Source organism: Eretmochelys imbricata, chromosome 6 (assembly GCF_965152235.1).
Source record: "Eretmochelys imbricata isolate rEreImb1 chromosome 6, rEreImb1.hap1, whole genome shotgun sequence".
NCBI lineage: Eukaryota > Metazoa > Chordata > Testudines > Cheloniidae > Eretmochelys > Eretmochelys imbricata.
In genome coordinates, this window is record NC_135577.1 from 92,241,990 (window position 1) to 92,260,820 (window position 18,831).

The following is an 18,831-nucleotide window of genomic DNA, read 5'->3' on the forward strand; positions in this document are numbered from 1 at the left end:
CCCCGATCTAGAGACATGCATGATCCGGGCCAGAGTCAGGAAGGAGCAATCCCTCCACGGATTGTCTGCAGCCCAGCCACGACTTCCTGCCTTTCATGTGGCACTGATCCCAGAGGGGGCTTTATGGGTGGGGAGGGTGAGCTGGAGTTCTATTCATTTGGGAAGCAGGATGCCATAGAGAATATGCCAGTGTAGAGCTAATGTCAAGATATAAGACCAAGATTTTCCAAAATGACTAGTGGGTTTGAGTGCCTTAGTTTTCAGGAGTCCAACCTGAGAAGTCTCCAAAGGGCCTTGACTTTCAGAGGCCCAGTGTTCTGCACTTTCTGAAAATCAGGGCCCCTTAAGGCATCTCCAGGTGGGGACCCAAACACCGAGGTTCCCAAAATCACTAGTCACTTTTGACAATCTTGGCCAGTAACTTGAAAATGTACCTAATTCTCACGCAGAATCCCTGAGCGTGGTTCTCCCCTGACGTGCGCTCTGTGTCACTATTTATATCTGTGCAAAGCAGGTGCAAAACTGGATCAGAACAGGAGCATTTCATGGCCACTCTGTACAGAGGTAAAGGATGTCAGACACTGCAAGGCAGGAGAAAGTCAAGCCCCCTGGGCCTGGAAGATACCGTGGGACTGACACCAGCTCTATGCTACACTTGAGTAAGTTCAAGAGTTGAATGACTTTTCCCTTGTTTTTGTCTATTACAGGAGCTAAAGGAGACGACAGTGCAAGAAGTGAGAGACATTTCAAAAACTCTCTTGTCTAAAGTTATGATGATATATTTTTTGTATTGTGGCAGTTCTAGGAGCCCCCAGACTGGGACCAGGGCCCCGTTTCTAGTGAGGTTTTATTTAATTATATGGCCCGTTCCAGCAGAGCAGAGATGAGCTGAGTGATGCCTTTTGACTCCTTTCAGGCCTGCCAGGATTGGGCAAAGGAGTGCAAGAGAGAGGGAAGGGCACAGAGAGAGCAGGCCCCATTCCAGAACCTCTGTGCTGTCTGTGCACGCTAAGACTGTGGACCTGGCTCTTCTCAGGCCTAACTTTCAAATTGCTTAATTTCAGCCACGGGGTTTTTGAAAACAGGCACCATTTCAGAGAGCAGAAAAGCAGCTGCCTGCAGGCGCCACTTCCAGTGGGTAAAGGACCCTTTGAAAGTTTAGCCCCATGTAGGTAAGGATTGAAAAAGCAAAAGTAGGAGGTTGGGAATAGCACAGGGAGCCTTTCGCCCCTAGGACATTGGCTCCAAGCTGTCCCAGGACCCTTGTAGCTCAGACATGTTACCACGATGGCAATTCCGGTAGAGGGGCTGCCCTGGGAGGCTGGGCGTGTGAGAATCCTTCCCCTGGATCAGTCAGGATTGCAGGGCAGAGAGAGAAGCTCCCCTTCTCAGAGCAGTCTCGCTCTCGGGCTCTGGAACTGGACCTCTTGTGCAAGGCTGACCTGACCGGGGACTGACAATGAACAGAACTGTGAGCAAAGTGTATTGAACCCCTTCTCCTAGGGATGACATGGGGAAATAGGCAGGTTTGCTGTGGAGGAATGACCATGTTACCAGAGACCTGATATCTCGGGCTGTGGAGAAGGTGCTACATTTGACACCCTTTTGGCAAGAGGGAGCACAAACAGCGAGGCCTTAACTTGGGGCCTCCTCCATTCACATCAGTGACAAAACTCCCATTGACTTTAGTGGGAACAAGACTGCTCCCTTGATGAGCATCTTACCTTGGACAAGGTGACAGTCCTTTGTTTCTTGTGTGGAACACAATGCACCTGTGCTCTGTTATCTGCACCAGTTTGTTTTCAGGTGCAATTCAAGGGATTGTTTTTGACTGATAAAGCATTAAGGCCCTTACCCTCAAAGATATTTAGGTGCCTAACTTCCATGGGAGTTAGGTGTAGAGGTCTGCTCAGGCCTCATTTTAAAGCCTGACTCATACCTGAACCCGAGCTGAGCATAGCCAACCTGAACCTGACTTCAGTTTGGCCAGTCCTATTCAGACCAGATGCACCCCAAACCTGATACCTGCAGTCACACTCTGTTGGATAGCAAGGCTCTAGTTAGGCACCTAAATAGCTTTGAGGATCTGAGCCTAAATGCTTTGAGTCCTGCATACCTTTGAAACCTCCGTTCTCCTCAGGTGATACCAGAGCAGATGAAAACACTTGAGTTAATAGCCCCTTGATTTAAAAAAGACAGGCCTTTGTCACTGGAACTTGCTCTTGTCTCACCCCACTTATTTCAACAGACCCCAGGTATGATGTTCAGGGAATGCAGCAGGTTGATCTAGTCACTAAAGTGCTTGAGAAGTATATACATGGTGGCTGAAAGTTCTTATCCCTGACAGACTGGAAAGGTGAGTTTCCAGTTGATCACACTTTATTTTGTAAGTTTTGGGAGGGAGAGGTTTATTGCACATGTGCCTAGGGCAGGGGTGGCCAAACTGTGGCTTGCAAGCCACATGCAGCTCTTTTACAGTTAAAGTGCGGCTCATGGAGCCCTCCAAATCCCTCCCCCCATTCTCCACCTACCAGACTGGGGGCAGGGAGCTCGGGGCTTCTGCCTTGCAGCAGGGCGGTGGGGCTAAGGCTTGCCCAGCAGGGAGGGTAGGTCTTGTGGCTTCAACCCCATGGGGCATGCCTTCCGGGGCTCAGGGTTTCAGCAGGAGCGGGGCTGAAGCACCGAGCCAAGACAGGTACCTCCCATGGGGCTGAAGCCCCAACATCCTCCTTCCCACAGGACTGATGCCCCGAGCCCTGGCAGGCGCACCCGGCTCTTGAACTTCTGAAGATTGTTGTATGTGGCTCAAAGGGTCAGTAAGTTTGGCCATCCTTGGCCTAGAGCCTAGAATAAGTGCATTTTATAAACCGAAATAGATAAATATAAATAAGGGAGATGGGCCTTAACCAGAACCCAAGCTCCAAACCCCTTTATGGACTATGGATCTTCAAAACTGGAGTCCTCCTCCAATCTCTTCATTAAATTTTACTGCAGGTTGTTTTGCTTGTGATGCAGAAGTACAGAGTCTAAATACCTTGGAAGTTCCTTAGATACTGTACATGCAATTCAGTTCAATGATGCTTCAGTGGCAAGACAATCTTCATGACTGCTGTCCAAGTGTGAAAGAGATAGACCCCCCCTCAGGTATCTGTCTGGTCTGCCCAGCATGGGCCTTCACAGTGTCTGGTGTACGATCTTCTGTGAATTACTGCTCTAGTGACAGGTTGTCCTGTAGTGATGCCATCTCTCTCCTTGTTTGCAAGGCTGGGCTATTCTCTTTATGAGTGTATCTAATAGAACGGTCTACGTTCAGATAATATGGTGAGGGCACAGTATCGGAATTTAGACAGAACAGATATAGAACAGGATGCACAGGGTTTCCCTCATCACGTCTGTGTGAAAATTCATTCCTGATCATCTGGGGACACATATTTCTCACCCTCCCTTTTATACCTTTAGCTTCTGGTCCTTGCTTCTGTATCAGGTACACTGTCTGCCATAGCTTTGCACTCTGGCGTGCCAGGTCTGTGTAGGGGTCTGTAGCTGTTTAACTTGTGTGAGCTTTGTCCTTCTCAGCGACTCACCTCTGGATGTTGAAATGCAGCCAGATTTTCAAACGTGGTCACAGACTGAGCCTCCCAGAGAGACCCAGTGGCCGCTTACAGAAATGTAGGCCCCAATCTCGTCAACATTCTTCAGTGTTCGCCTGTGCGTTTGGTAATTTGCAGACAGTCCCTTAGCTGGGTAGGCTGGAGGCGGGGGCGAGTTGTAGGGCTGGGTTTCTGCTGCATTATTGCAGAAGGGCGGAGCTGAGGGGGAAGAGTCCTCAGGGCTCTCTGCGGCCGATCGTTTGTACCAAAGGGGTTGTGCTCCCTTTTCTGCTCATGTCAAAACAGGGAAGCAGCTCTGATGGCCATGGGTCCCTGGGGGAGGGGTGGGAAATCATTGCACAGAGCGGATCGTTGCACACATACAAAACCACCAAGGCGGGGAGAGAAAAGGGAGCTGATCTGGTCTGGGGTTTCTATTGCTGTTGCTAAAAGGGAGGAGCCCTATATATTTGCAGCTGGTACTTTGCAGACTGTCGCTGCGTGGGTTTGTTGTGGTGCCCCTGCCCCCCCCCCCCCCCACCTCTCCCCGGAGTGTTTGCATAGACTGATGTAGTTAGCCCAGGTTCCTTGCCAGGTCCGCTTAGCTTGGGAGTGCTGCTGAGCCGGGAGGGAGGGGTAGAGAGATGATGTGGCTCCCTTGTGCAGCTGGTAGTTCGCAGACGGTCCCTTAGCAGGTGGGGTTGGCCTTCTGCTGCTGTTGATGGTGAGAAGGACTGAGATCTCAGCTGCCCTCTTGCAGGTAGGGAACAACATCTTTTCATCTCTCCCCTCAGCCTGAGCAAAGGGGGACGAGCAGCAGCAGCCATTCCATGCATGAATAGAGTGAGGATTTCAGAGGAGAAGCTCCAAAGGGCTGGCTGCCTTTAATTGATCCCACGGTTTCCTGGGGTAGTGGCTGAAATATGCAATATTATCATTTCTTGCGCAAGAAGAGGTGAGAGGGATCTGGACTAGGAGAAGTGGAGGAGATTGAGGGAGGGGTTATTGTTCCATTTGGAGCGGGGATGTTCCCTTTGCTCAGTGGATGGGTTTTCTCCTATGCGTGTTGTTTTTAGCTCCTACTGAGTTAGTGGAGAAAACGGGCCAAAATTGGGCTCAGACTATTAGATCATGTGGAACAGAATCTGATATCTCATTCCATGGCAGCATGCACTGGGTCAGAAGGACCTTGTGGAACAAGGTGCATTTAAAACAAAAAAATCAAGCCCGCAAAAAAAAGGAAAAAGAGAGGGAGGGAGAATCTGTGTGTGTCCCCTACCCTTTGGTTGTAAGATCCTGACTGTAGATGGGGAAGCATCTCTGTGGATCTTTGGGTGTTGGAAAGGGGCTGGAATTCTTTTCAGTTGGGTAAGTTAGGTAGAAAAACCCCAAAGTGCTGACAGAACACGTTGTTAATATCTCCTGCTAAAACCCTCCTTGTACAACGTGGCTGTGGCTGTCACTTATACACATGCCCATTCTTCTTAATGAGTTCACTGGAGGCACGCTGATGGCAACTTCTGTGACCTCTTGCTACTCCTTATCCTAGTGCCACGTTTATCACTCCAAGAAAGCAGGAAGTGTATCTGGGATGTATATTGTTATAGTGATGGGGGTGATTTTTGCATAATTACACTCTTGCCTCTACTTTTCTTTTCCATAGAGTGGTGGTGATAATAGTAACACTTATAGAGCTTTTCAGCCATAGATCCCAAAGCACTTGCTAAAGGCATGGGAGCAATGTTATCACAGATGGAGAAACTGAGGCATAGCCAGGTAAAGGGACTTCTCTGAAATCACACAATAAAGTCAGTGATAGAGCCAGGAATAGAGCTCCATTCTCTTGACTCCCAATCTGAGTCCCTGTACGTTGAAGGGTGCTGCCTCCTTCCCTTGATGGGAAATAAAATATCATGCTGCCTCCACTGTATCATTCTATGGCTTGTTGTCAGTTTCCCACATCATCAGGGCTTCAAAATCCTCCTTCCTGGAGCTCTGTGCCTTGTGATATTGGAAATGCCAGGAAATGCTTCATGCTGGCACTAAAAAGACTATTCTACCTAATTTCACATAAAAACACTGAGCACTGAGAAACTGATGACTCCAGCTGAAAGTACCTATGGGGTTGGGATGATCTAATGCTCTGGCCGAGCTGCTCACTCATGGCTTATGACTTCCATCTAAAGCCATCCACAGATATGTAATGTCGCTGTCTCCCTTGCTTGCTACCTCATTCAGTGTAAGGAATGGCTATGGAGCAGTGTGTATTTATAATATATGATCATTTGCTAATCGATTATTATTGAGGAGGAACAGCCTTGTCTGGCCAAGGTTCTGTCTGTGTGGGTATCTATCTCCTTTTAACTGTTTGAAAATCTCACTGAATGACCAATGCCTCTGTGTTCTTACATTCCAGACAGTTCCAGCAGGGAATGATGTTAGTGTGTAGATACAGGTTCTCCCTGCAAACTTGGTAATTCCGCTCGGGGGGGGGGGGGCAAGTGAGGGAGGATTCTAAAATAAAGCTCAGAGAACAAGTAAGCATGAATAGTGCCATCCCCCAGGGACTCAGCTGGGGAAGTTATTCCCCTCCTTGAAACATGCAGGGGCTGAATGATGATGTTCCACTCCAGACGAGGCTGAATATCTGTGGGGGTTGAGTGATTCCTAGGTATGTGTCGTGTGGCATGAGAGGTGCTGTGGAAAAGTGCATGGAGAAAATACAGGAAAAAGAGTCAGACCAGAGCAGAAGGCTGAAAAATGGACAGTTACAGCCCACTGAATCATGGGGTGGGGACAGGGAGAGCCCTGCTGGTCCATTGCTATCCTGACGCTCCTCCGGCTAACATGTCTAAACTGGCATAGTACAGGGTGGAAGGGTGAGTGGACATGAGGAAAGCTCTCAGGAAGGAACTGTCTTAACTTGGTCCAGCATACATCCTCCTGCAAAGCAATGGAAAAATCTACCACTTTGTGGTCTCATCGGCAGCCAAAACGCACTTTCAGCCTCTCTGCAATTTTGATTCTCTGCCTTGTTTATGTAGCAACATCTTGGCCTTCCTGTGACTACGGTGTAACCATATCTGAATGCCTGTAAACCCTTCATTTTAGGTAATAAAACTTGACACTTTGGTAGCATGTTCTCATCTTCAAAGATTGTCACAAACATTAACTAATTAATCCCCAGTTCAGGCATCACCAACAGCTGGAAGCATACAAAGATCCTGCAATGAGAGATTGTAACAACAGCCCTGGTGATCATTGTTAGTTATTATGTATGCAGAGCCAGAGGTGTGCACGGTGCTTTACAGACAAATTAAACATGACAGATTTTTGCTCCAGGAGCTTCCAGTTGCAGTTAAACTAAACCAGATATGAGACTGTCTCCCCCCTCTCATAGAAGGAGGGATTGTCAGTGTTGTTGAATATTACCCCATTTCTTCTAGAAAACACATCCCTCTTTAAATTGTGGTGTTTTAACAAAGATAGAGACAACTTTCTAACACCCACAACTGGATTTAATTGATATTAAACTAATCAGTCAGTCACATTAACTCTTATGAAAATATTAGTATTCTTGTGGTGTAAGAGCTTGCTATTCCATATGAGTGATATAAACAATATTGCATTCTACATTCATCCATCTTGCCTTCCTAAAAGCAGCGCTTCTTTATGGTAAACATATTTACAGCAATTAAACTAGTGTCTTGTACCTCCACTTTGAGGAAAACATTGTATCACTTATGAGAGAGGCCTGAGGAAAAGCAGGTTTGATTTTAGATTATTACAAGACTGAGATTCACGTTTGTTCTAAGTTGTTCGTAATTTCCCAGTTTCATAGATTCATAGATATTAAAGTCAGAAGGGACCATTATGATCATCTACTCTGACCTCCTGCACAATGCAGGCCACAGAATCTCACCCACCCTACTCCTGCAATAAACCTCTCACCAATGTCTGAGCTATTGAAGTCCTCAAATCATGGTTTAAAGACTTCAAGGTGCAGAGAATTCTCCAGCAAGTGACCCGTGCCCCATGCTACAGAGGAAGGCAAAAAACCCCCAGCGCCTCTTCCAATCTGCCTGGAGTTCAAAAAGTCTAGAATAAGTTTACCTGTGACATTTGATAAATGAAGAAATAGCTTGGAATCCATTGCTTGTTAAGCTCTGTGGGGATAATGTTTTCAGTTGAAAGGTCTAGAAGGTGTTTGGGGAGTGGAAAGTGGGTCTGATAATGGAATGTGGAATCCATCAGGACTAAGGACCAGATTTGTAAAGGCATTTAGGTGCCTTGAGGTCCAGGTAGGCACCCAGTGTGATTTTCAAAGGTATCTAGATGCCCATCTCTGTGTTAAACCAATGGGAGTTTGGTGCCTAGGTGCTTTTAAAAATCCCACCAGGGTGCCTAAATACCTTTAAAAATCTAGCGCTGAGTCATCAGTTCACATGGAGCTCTGATTAGTAGTTTGACAGTGACAAAATACTGTTAGCAGGTGGTAACATTATTTATTAGTTTATAACTGAATCCTTCCCCTAGCTAATTATGCCTGAAGGAACACTTACTCTGTATTTCAGTAGCTCCTAGAGGCCCCAGCCAAGACTGGGGTCCCATTGTGCTAGGTGCTGTACGTAAACATAACAAGGGACAAGCTCTTCAGAGCAGAATCTAAAGAGACAAGACACACAGAGTGGGAGGGGAACAGAGCCACAAAGATGAAGTGACAGGTTACTGGCAGAGCCAGGATTAGACCCCAGGTCTCCTCACTCCCAGTCCAGTGCTCTAGCTCCTAAATCACATTGCCTCCCCTGTGTAACTGGTAGTCACACAGACCTGTGATCACTGTTACTCATCCTCCTGTATTTGTCACGCTCAGTTGCTGTGTCTCATCTTAATCTACACACAAACATTGTACTACTTTCACTGCACGGGTATAGTTAAAGCCAAACAATCCCCCTAGTACGGATGCAGTTATACCTCTGCTTATTCCCCGTCCCTTATGGGAATAAGTGATACTGGTATAAGCACCTTTATACTGGAATAACTTCATCTCACCCCATCCAAATAATTATATGGGCATAAAATCTGTGTGTGGATCTTAAATCAGACTCCAGGTCCTTCAGGATAGGGATAGTTAGCACAGCACCTGGCACAGTCCCAGCTGGGGCCTCAGAGTGCTACTACCGTACAATTTACTGCTAACAAAAAGTGCCCCTCTAAGTGCCTGACCTTGCCGCTCTCTTAGACTATCCCATGGCAGTCCTCTTCTATGCAGCACATAGATGTGTATTATCCTTGTGCTGAACATACAGAGAAATCCTTCAAACAAAAGCCAACATCAGCGTGACATTAAAGGGCTGGTGGGGCAGAGGCAGGAGCCAGGAATGTCAGACTGAGACAGATGTTGGAGGCTGCTGCAATGGACATGATCAAAGCAATGAAGGAAGGACACACCAGCATCACAAAGGGAATTTCCCTGCCCTAGATGTGGGTGGCAGGGTTCCTGCCAAAAGCTGCCTCTTCTCTTGTGTGGGTTCGGTTGGCTGTAGGGAGATTAAAGTGCTCTGAACTGCCTGGATGAGAGAGGACAATATAACCCCATGGACTGCTCCTGTACTGATCATCAGCCACCAAATGCTTTGTCTTGTCAGTTTTATGACCAAGGCAAGATCTCCAGTGGGTGACTCTCGTGGTGCAATTTGTAGGAATGGCCAGAAGTTTGGATATTTATGCAGTTCTCTCAGACCTTGGGTTCAAAATCTCAGACTCCTTTTGAGAGATTTCTAGATTTTTCTGCCTCCAGCTGGGTTGGGAATCCACTGAGAGCAACTGTTTCATGGAGTGTGTCAGAGCTTCAGCTTCTGTTTTCGATCAGAACCTGAGAGGGCAGAGCTGGGTGGGAGGAAAATATAATGTCAAGAAGGGAGGAAATAACCAAACTTTTTGAACTGCAGTGTGAGTGTGGGTTTGTGCTTTGGGCAGTTCTTATTGGACATGTGACAGAATGCTAGGTGCTTAGAGCTGACTCAGCACTCTGGTCACCGTGGGTATGTCCGCATTGCAATTAAACACCAACAGCTGGCCCATGTCCGCTGGCTTGAGCTGTAAAATTGCAGTATAGATGTTTGAGTGCAGGCTAGAGCCTGGGCTCTGGGACCCGGTGAGGAGAGAGTGTCCTACAGCCCGGGCTTCAGCCCAAGCCTGAACATCTACACCTCAATTTTACAGCCCCACAAGCCTGAGTCAGCTGACCCAGGCCAGTTGTGGGTTTTTAATTGCAGTGTAGACATACCCTGAGGTACTAGCTATCTATCCCTTGGAGTGGATTTAATTGGGGGAATGGGTGCTCAATGGTTTAAGTAGGCAGGAAGCTGACAGCTAATGAGAACAATTACCTGGGAACAGTTAAAAGACTGGAAGGAAGGCAATGCAATGAGGAAGGCTGTCAGGGGCTAGGGAATAAGGATCCCAGGATGGTGAGATCTTGTACTCTATGCCCGGAAGGGAGAAGTTGACTTCTAATTGTATGTTGCTGCACAAGATTGTCCTGGTGACCTGGTGGAGAGGACCCAATAAATAACAGCGGTGTTCATGAAAGCAGAAGCATCCAGTGGGTTTGTGGTGGTACAAAGGGCAGAGAAGGGAGCCTGTTACACCACTGTTGAGGACTTGTGTTTTGTTGTTCTGTTCTCTTATCTTAAACAACCGTTAAGCTGATTAATCCAGGATACTGTATTGTTACTGAGTGGATTCTATCAAATGTACTTGTTCTTTCTCTCCCCTGGCCCCAACACCTCCCCAAGGTCATTCTTTTCTCTTCATGTTCTTTCCTCACATCCTTTTCTGTTAAGGATCAAAAAATGAGTGAATAAAATGTTCGGTTACTTGCATTTTTAAAACTTTACTACCTTTTTCTTGAGGCGTGTCCTTCAAATCAGTCCAGCCCCAGTGGAGACAGTGCAGTCGCTGGATGTTTCTACTAACATGATCTGCAGTGAAATGCTTAAGTGTTGAAATGTCTGGCGTAGTTGTTCGGTTTCAGAATTAACTCGCCAGTGCAATTACACCTCCCGAAAACTGCTGCTTCATTCTCTCTGGCTGCAGACTCAGTGTTTTTCTTCACAACCAAAAGGGCTGGAGGTGAAATCCTGGCCACACTGAAATTCAGCAGGAGTTTTACCATTGGCTTCAATGAGACCAGGAGTTCACCCTTATTTTGGTGGTAGTATTTTTTTTTTAAAGAAAAACTTAAATTTTGCGGAAAACAGCAGAGATGCAAAAACTCTTCTGAGAGACTCACTATAAGGCACCGTTCCCATGCTGTGCCTCTCCCTACGTCCTACTCATGCAGCAGCAGAGCCAGCATTTTACAGGTGGTGGGTGGGGATGGAGAGGAACTGAAGCACAGAAAGATGGCTTGACTGGCTCAAGACCACCTGATGAGTCGGTGGCAGAGATGAGACTAACCTCAGGAATTCCTGGCTCCCAGACCAGTGCGCTGAACACTAAAAGGTGCTACCAAAAAGTGACCCAAAAAAGCATTTTCAGCTTTGTGTGTCTGTTTGGTTTAGAAAAAGAAAAGGAGGACTTGTGGCACCTTAGAGACTAACAAATTTATTTGAGCATAAGCTTTTGTGAGCTACAGCTCACTTTGTCAGATGCATTCAGTGGAAAGTACAGTGGGGAGATTTATATACATAGAGAACATGAAACAATGGGTGTTACTATACACACTGTAATGAGAGTGATCAGGTAAGGTGAGCTATTACCAGCAGGAGAGCAGGGGGAGAGGTGGGGGGGAAACTTTTATGGTGATAATCAAGGTGGTCCATTTCCAGCAGTTGACAAGAACGTCTGAGGAACAGTGTGGGGTGGGTGGGGAAACAAACATGGGGAAATAGTTTTACTTAGTGTAATGACACATCCATTGCCCAGTCTCTATTCAAGCCTAAGTTAATTGTATCCAGTTTGCAAATTAATTCCAGTTCAGCAGTCTCTCCTTGGAGTCTGTTTTTGAAGTTTTTTTGTTGAAGAATTGCCACTTTTAGGTCTGTAATCGAGTGACCAAAGAGATTGAAGTGTTCTCCGACTGGTTTTTGAATGTTATAATTCTTGATGTCTGATTTGTGTCCATTTATTCTTTTACGTAGAGACTGTCCAGTTTGACCAATGTACATGTCAGAGGGGCATTGCTGGCACATGATGGCATATATCACATTGGTAGATACGCAGGTGAACGAGCCTCTGATAGTGTGGCTGATGTGATTAGGCCCTGTGATGGTGTCCCCTGAATAGATATGTGGACACAGTTGGCAACAGGCTTTGTTGCAAGGATAGATTCCTGGGTTAGTGGTTCTGTTGTGTGGTGTGTGGTTGCTGGTGAGTATTTGCTTCAGGTTGGGGGGCTGTCTGTAAGCAAGGACTGGCCTGTCTCCCAAGATCTGTGAGGGTGATGGGTCGTCCTTCAGGATAGGTTGTAGATCCTTGATGATATGTTGGAGAGGTTTTAGTTGGGGGCTGAAGGTGATGGCTAGTGGCGTTCTGTTATTTTCTTTGTTGGGCCTGTCCTGTAATAGATAACTGCTGGGTACTCTTCTGACTCTGTCAGTCTGTTTCTTCACTTCAGCAGGTGGTTATTGTAGTTGTAAGAACGCTTGATAGAGATCTTGTAGGTGTTTGTCTCTGTCTGAGGTCTTGGAGCAAATGCGGTTGTATTATAGAGCTTGGCTGTAGACAATGGATTGTGTGGTGTGGTCTGGATGAAAGCTGGAGGCATGTAGGTAGGCACAGCGGTCAGTAGGTTTCCGGTATAGGGTGGTGTTTATGTGACCATCGTTTATTAGCATTGTAGTGTCCAGGAAGTGGATCTCTTGTGTGGACTGGACCAGGCTGAGGTTGATGGTGGGATGGAAATTGTTGAAATCATGGGGGAATTCCTCAAGGGCTTCTTTTCCATGGGTCCAGATGATGAAGATGTCATCAATATAGTGCAAGTAGAGTAGGGGCATTAGGGGACGAGAGCTGAGGAAGCGTTGTTCTAAGTCAGCCATAAAAATGTTGGCATACTGTGGGGCCATGCGGGTACCCATAGCAGTGCCGCTGATTTGAAGGTATACATTGTCCCCAAATGTGAAACAGTTACGGGTGAGGACAAAGTCACAAAGTTCAGCCAGCAGGTTTGCCGTGATATTATCGGGGATACTGTTTCTGATAGCTTGTAGTCCATCTTTGTGTGGAATGTTGATGTAGAGGGCTTCTACATCCATAGTGGCCAGGATGGTGTTTTCAGGAAGATCACCGATGGATTGTAGTTTCCTCAGGAAGTCAGTGGTGTCTCAAAGATAGCTGGGAGTGCTGGTAGCATAGGGCCTGAGGAGGGAGTCTACATAGTCAGACAATCCTGCTGTCGGGGTGCCAATGCCTGAGATGATGGGGCGTCCAGGATTTCCAGGTAGAATACCCCTGGTTGGGGTCCAGGGGTGTGTCTGTGCGGATTTGTTCTTGTGCTTTTTCAGGGAGTTTCTTAAGCAAATGGTGCAGTTTTTTTTGGTAGCCCTCAGTGGGATCAGAGGGTAATGGCTTGTAGAAAGTGGTGTTGGAGAGCTGCCGAGCAGCCTCTTGTTCATATTCCGACCTATTCATGATGACGACAGCACCTCCTTTGTCAGCCTTTTTAGGAGTCTCAGTCAGTCCCCAAATCTGGGCAGACTCCACGAATTATAAACGTTTGTTTTAACACCAAGTAGCTGAAGATCATTTCTCCCTTCTCTTGCTTCCCAAGATCTGAGTTCAGGGTGCTATGACGGCCCGTGTTGCTAAAATATGAACCAAGTGAGCAAGGCAGGGAGGGCAGCTCTAGGCTTGGTTGGTGCTTGGGATATTGTCAATTGCAATGAGAGAGAGGCCAAAGCTGCATCATTTGCCCTAGACCCAGGGATGCTGGAACAATTTTTATAGTGGAGGTGCTGAAAGACATTGAAACAAACTGTAAACCCTGTAAATAATGGAAATTACTTTAAGCCAGGAGGTGCAGCCACACCGATAGCTCCAGCACCTATCTCTAGACCTGAGCTTCCCCAAAGTCTGAGGGCATTTGGAGCTGGAATTTGGGTTTAGACTCCACTCTGGTTTTCGCATGGGAAGCCACCTAATCCTGATCTTGGGTCCTGGCAGATTATAAAGTCTTTCAATTCCCTTTGTCCCGTTTTGATCCCGCTGTGGGAGGCAGAGGGAGCAGCTGTGTCACAAGGGTGATGTCTCTCTCCAGGGTTAATGGGACTAACCTGTGTAACTGGATTTCTGTAACTCTGTGTCAGGGATTGGCTTGAGGCCTACGTGTGTGTGTGTGAGAATGGGGCATGCTCCAGATAAATCCTTGGGACCAGGAGCACCCAAGGTTTATTTTTACTGGTTTGAGTTTTGTCCAATGCCACATCTGTTTGTGTGTGGGCAAGAGTTAAAAATGAACCTGCTCTGGTGACTGGGCAAAAAGAAACATCCTGTCCAGAGGACGCACAGCTCACCCTTTGCTTGGTCAGTGACAGAAATGTATTGCCCACGAGGAATATGAATAGCAAGTGCAGCAGTGCTGGTGCCTTTGGAGACACAGCTGCATCTCAAGGCATCCCTACCCCATTTATCCCCTGCGGGGAGAGGGGCTTCCACACCATGGCCCACCGAGAGCGATCAAAGAGCAAGTGTGAAAGATCAGGATGGGGGTTACAGGCATTGAAATAAGACAAAGCCCTGAATATCGAGACTGTCTCTCTACAATCGGGACATCGGGTCACCCTAGGCATACCAGAGCTCCAAAGAAATGTAGTTCCTACCTTACTGGGCACTGGCCATTTCTGTAGGCAGTTCCCATCATTAATAGATGGCTGTATAGGACTGAAGGGAGTGGGATTTGGGGGAATAGCTTTCCTGAACAACGTGAAAAGACCTTTGTCACCTCCTCCTCCCGCCAACCCCACAGGCCTTCTCTGAGTCTCTTTATATGTCTCTGTTAGTCTTTTGCCTGATGCCCTGTGTGTTTCTTCAGACTAAACTCCTATGAAGTGGGGGGTGGACAGAGGGGTGTGGGGAGTGGTTCATTGAAGTGGCTGGATTGTAGTCTGCAGTGGGTGGAAGGGCTGTAAGATTGCAGTTGCAGCCTGGCTGGAGAAGGGCTGCAGACCAAACCAAATGTCCACTGTACTCTGAAAAAGCTAGGCCCATAGCCAAATGCAAGTTTATTGGCAGTACTTTGTTTTAGTGTCCATATAGTGTGTGGGGTGTGGGTGTGTGGATTCTGAATTTCAAGACCCTAAATGTGAAGAAACTGCCTGATGACACTGTTGTCATGCTTGAGCATTTTGAAATATCAGCACTTACTACCACGCCTTCCTGATTCACAAGCCAAGTGACAGTGAAAACTCTTTAATTGAATTTCAATTATTTTTAATGGAAACTTCAAACTAATATTTTCTTATGGAACGTAATTAGCAAGGAAGTGCATATGTTGTGTCTGTATTAGCAGTGTACCTTGCTTGCACGCCCCCTCATCCTCCCCGAACCGAGACACAAGGCTTATTTTTCTTGCACTCAGAGCCTGCCACTTAAATTCTTACGTATTCACTTTTGAGAATTAATTTTCAAATATTGGACAAGTTATAGACACTAACAGGATATAAACCAAACACATGGTCAGCTGTTTTTCTTCATGCACCATGGTCCAAGAATATGGAATGGTATATGCGGTGACTTGTACATTGAAACCACCTTCATGCAGAATGACCGTGGCCCTGGTGGAATCACTGAGATCACCCTGAAACCAGAGACTCTTGAGACTGGGTTGTTAGCCTCCACATATGCAGCTTGCTGGTGGAAGACATTGCAAACATAAACAGCAACCAGGAGGCACAAGTACAAGAGATCCACAAAGAAGAAATGAAATAAAGGATTTCTGCAGATGCAAGGGTCACAGGGAAGCCATTAGTAAGAAGCTAATGCTGTGCATTGATCCCTAAGACCTCCCCTTGCCCCCACCCGCCATAAGCCTCCACAGACAATAGTAAATGTTGTCAGTGGTAGAGTGGCACCACCATCAGTCAATGTAGATGACACAGGTACAACCGGAATTCACCAAATTCAAGAATTTGAATGTAGCTGTCTCACAGAGTTCTATGACACAATATCAAGGTTAGCAGAGACATTGGCAGTGACAGCAAAGTTTGGACAGGTTGGTCCAACAAAGGTAGTTCACACTATCGTTTATTCAAGAGCGATGAGCCTACAAGCAAGTTCATGAGAGGTTGACATCAAGAATATTTTGTCACACGAGTAGGCTCCTGTACCCATGTCAGTGTTTACTGACCTGGTGACATGAGGATTGCCAAGGCTAAGGAAGCAAATGTTAATACATACTACACAAGAAGTCACCTGCACAGTCATTGACAGTTCCGGAGTTCATTGGGTAATACAGTGGTCAGCAAGTGGTATCTTCAAGGACTTTGTGACCAATTTCAGAGTTTACTCTGTACACAAGCGAGCAGTAGGTGATGTATATCTTATCTTTGACACGTACCAAGACATCAGCACAAAGTGTGTCACAAGATCTAGCAGAACTACAGAAGCAAGCAGAGTGGATTAAGTTGAGTAAAAGTACACAGCTACCTCCACAGAAAGTTGTCTTGATGGTAACTGACAATAAGAAACAGTTGATTGACATCATTTGTACAGACCTCATTCAAGACAAGAAGTTTCACCAATAATACATTCCAAAGCACAAGCCAGTCATCACAGTCAGAGACAATACTCCAGTTTAAGTCAACTGGGGAGGTGGGGTGATCAACCGACAAGATACGGCCTCCTCACATGAAGAACCTGACTGCATCACTGTCCAACAAATGGTGATGGTTGCAAAAGAGAAACTGGTGGGAATATCAGTATTATCAGATGACACCCACATTTGTCTTACTCTTGCACCATTGTCCTAACATCTTTAGTGATTATGGGTGCACCAAGAGAGAGCTGTAATAAGCATCCATGCTATTGTGGAGCAACACCACAACATTGTACCAGGACTGTTAGATGCCCAGGTACTTTCAGCCTGATACAGTAGCTTCCTATTTTGTCCTTCACAAAGGCACTGTGTTGAAAAGTCTACCAGCTGGATATATTCTTTTTCTGCAGGTGACATCAGTGCAGCAATGCCTGCTGTCATCGAACAGGCAACCAAATTCCTGGCTGCAGACTATGGACAATCGAATTGTGCCACCATGTCAGAAGTACAGCCAAAATCATGGGCAGCAAACATTGGCAAAGGTACCACATCAGTACCAATGCTCAGCTCCTTACCACCTATAACTGAAGCACTTACAGAAAATGTAAAATTAGCACATATTCAGGCAAGTGTGTAGAAAAGTGTTTCGGATCTAAACCCCCCCCACACACACACACACTTGACCCACTGCAGCATTTGGTTAACATTATTATTATGATTTTGTTGAATATATATATATATATATATTTATAATTTGAATATTTTTCACATTAAAAAGAGTAGCCACTGTATCAAATGAAAGTGAGGTCAGTGCTATACCCCAAGTCTCCTCCTCATACATCACTATCATTCAAATATGTATTGTTAATGATTGACATTGCAAATGTTAAATACTTGCATTTCCTGTATTAGACCTTTTCCGCCTTGATTTTGTATGCCCCAAATTATGCAAACTCTTACTAATTGGGGGTGGGTGTTTGATGAGGATGGGGAATGAAAATGCTTAGCCGTGATAGTGTCATCAAGCACATTCTTAAAGTGTGTGGTCTTGAGATACAGAATCCACAACAGAACCTTGTATGGCCCCTAACACAAGGTGGACCGGTGTGGCTGCCGGACTAAGCCTGGGATTTTCTGTGGTTGGCAGGAGCCTCTTCCTGAGTCTAGGGTGGGGTGAAGCTTCCCACAGTGGGGGGGGGGGGGTTATCTGCAGTATAATAAGTGGTTTCTAGATTCCAATAAACTGCATAATAATTTAATAATGTAACATTGGGGTGAATGGCTTGCCTAGTCCCCTCCCTCTCCCAACCCAGTCCTCACTAACTCAGTAAACTTGAAGTGTATTTGTCACCTTCCAGCATGAGACAGAGGGAGTATTGGATCCCGAAGCACTTAGCTTGCCACTGAATGCAGCCTTCTGTGAGCTGGGCAGTGGCCACCGTTTGACAGAACTTGGCAACACAATAACTTTTTGAGCAGGAAGGAGAATGGCATCCATCTGAAATGGGGTGAAACATAATATCCCAAGTTGGAATGTAGCCCAGAAGGCCCGACTCTTGTGAAAAGTACCAGAAGAGCTTTAATGAGCACAAGTAGTTTGGAGGTCAGTATTACACTTCTGATACAGAACACCTCCATGAGCATGGTGTCCCCGAGCAGCAAGGAGGGGCGCTGGGGTCAGTACTGATTCCAGTGCAAGAGTGCCCCTTACTGAATCACCACGATCAGTCCCTATGCACTGGGGTGGATTTCAAAAGTGCTCAGCTTCCCAACACTGGCTTTTGACAGTCCCCCCCCACCCCGCCCAAGGTTGCAAGTGGCAGTTGCCCCAAAGCTGCTGTCACCTCCCAGACTCCTTGCACTGAGTCTCTTGCTGTCTAGTCATTGTAGTTCTGATCTTGCTTTCCCTTTCAGTACCAAACGCTCCATTAACCATTATCTCTGGTTCTGTGCTGGGCCTGTTTCCTGCCTCTGACCCTATGACCTTGTAGCAGGCGTGGGGCATTCTTTTCTGTCACACTTGGGCTCTGCCTCACAATCTCCCATAGGTGATGGGGGGGAGGGGGCTCTTGTATAAAATACTCGAGTTGATGCTGAGCTCCCAAAATGGTCTCTAGACTTTGCCTTTGTGACCTTGTGAACCTGGGTCTGAGGTGTCCCAGAGGATGGGCGCCTGGGACTGGAAGATCTTCCAGCAAGAATGCACAGTGATGTCCCAAGTATTAGCATCAGGCTGCTCTTCCCCTTGTCACCTGCAGCTGATTGTGTGAGAAGCCCCTGCCTCAGCACTGGAGGGGGCCTAGGGTTAAACATGGCTGCCCACTGTGCTTACAGTGTCTCTGCAAAGGCAGCAAATGGAGATTACTAGGAGGTCTGAGCCAGTCAGTTGCTTTGAATCCATCCAGGATGGAGAAGTCGGAAGGGGAACACAGCCCCCGGAGTGGAGCGGAGAGCAGGGCTGCCCTCTGAAGTCCGGGGGCT

At 46.7% G+C, this 18,831-nt stretch overlaps 1 protein-coding gene across 3 annotated transcripts in view; it reads left to right on the forward strand.

Annotated features, from left to right (window-relative positions):
- The first annotated feature begins 4,231 nt into the window (after nt 1–4,231).
- TMEM63C (transmembrane protein 63C) overlaps nt 4,232–18,831 on the forward strand; it is a 77,394-nt gene continuing 62,794 nt past the window's right edge. For all 3 annotated transcript variants that reach the window (XM_077819188.1, XM_077819186.1, XM_077819189.1), the window contains exon 1: nt 4,232–4,350. The gene's annotated coding sequence lies outside the window, so the exon portion shown is untranslated. The remainder of the gene's footprint in view (nt 4,351–18,831) is intronic.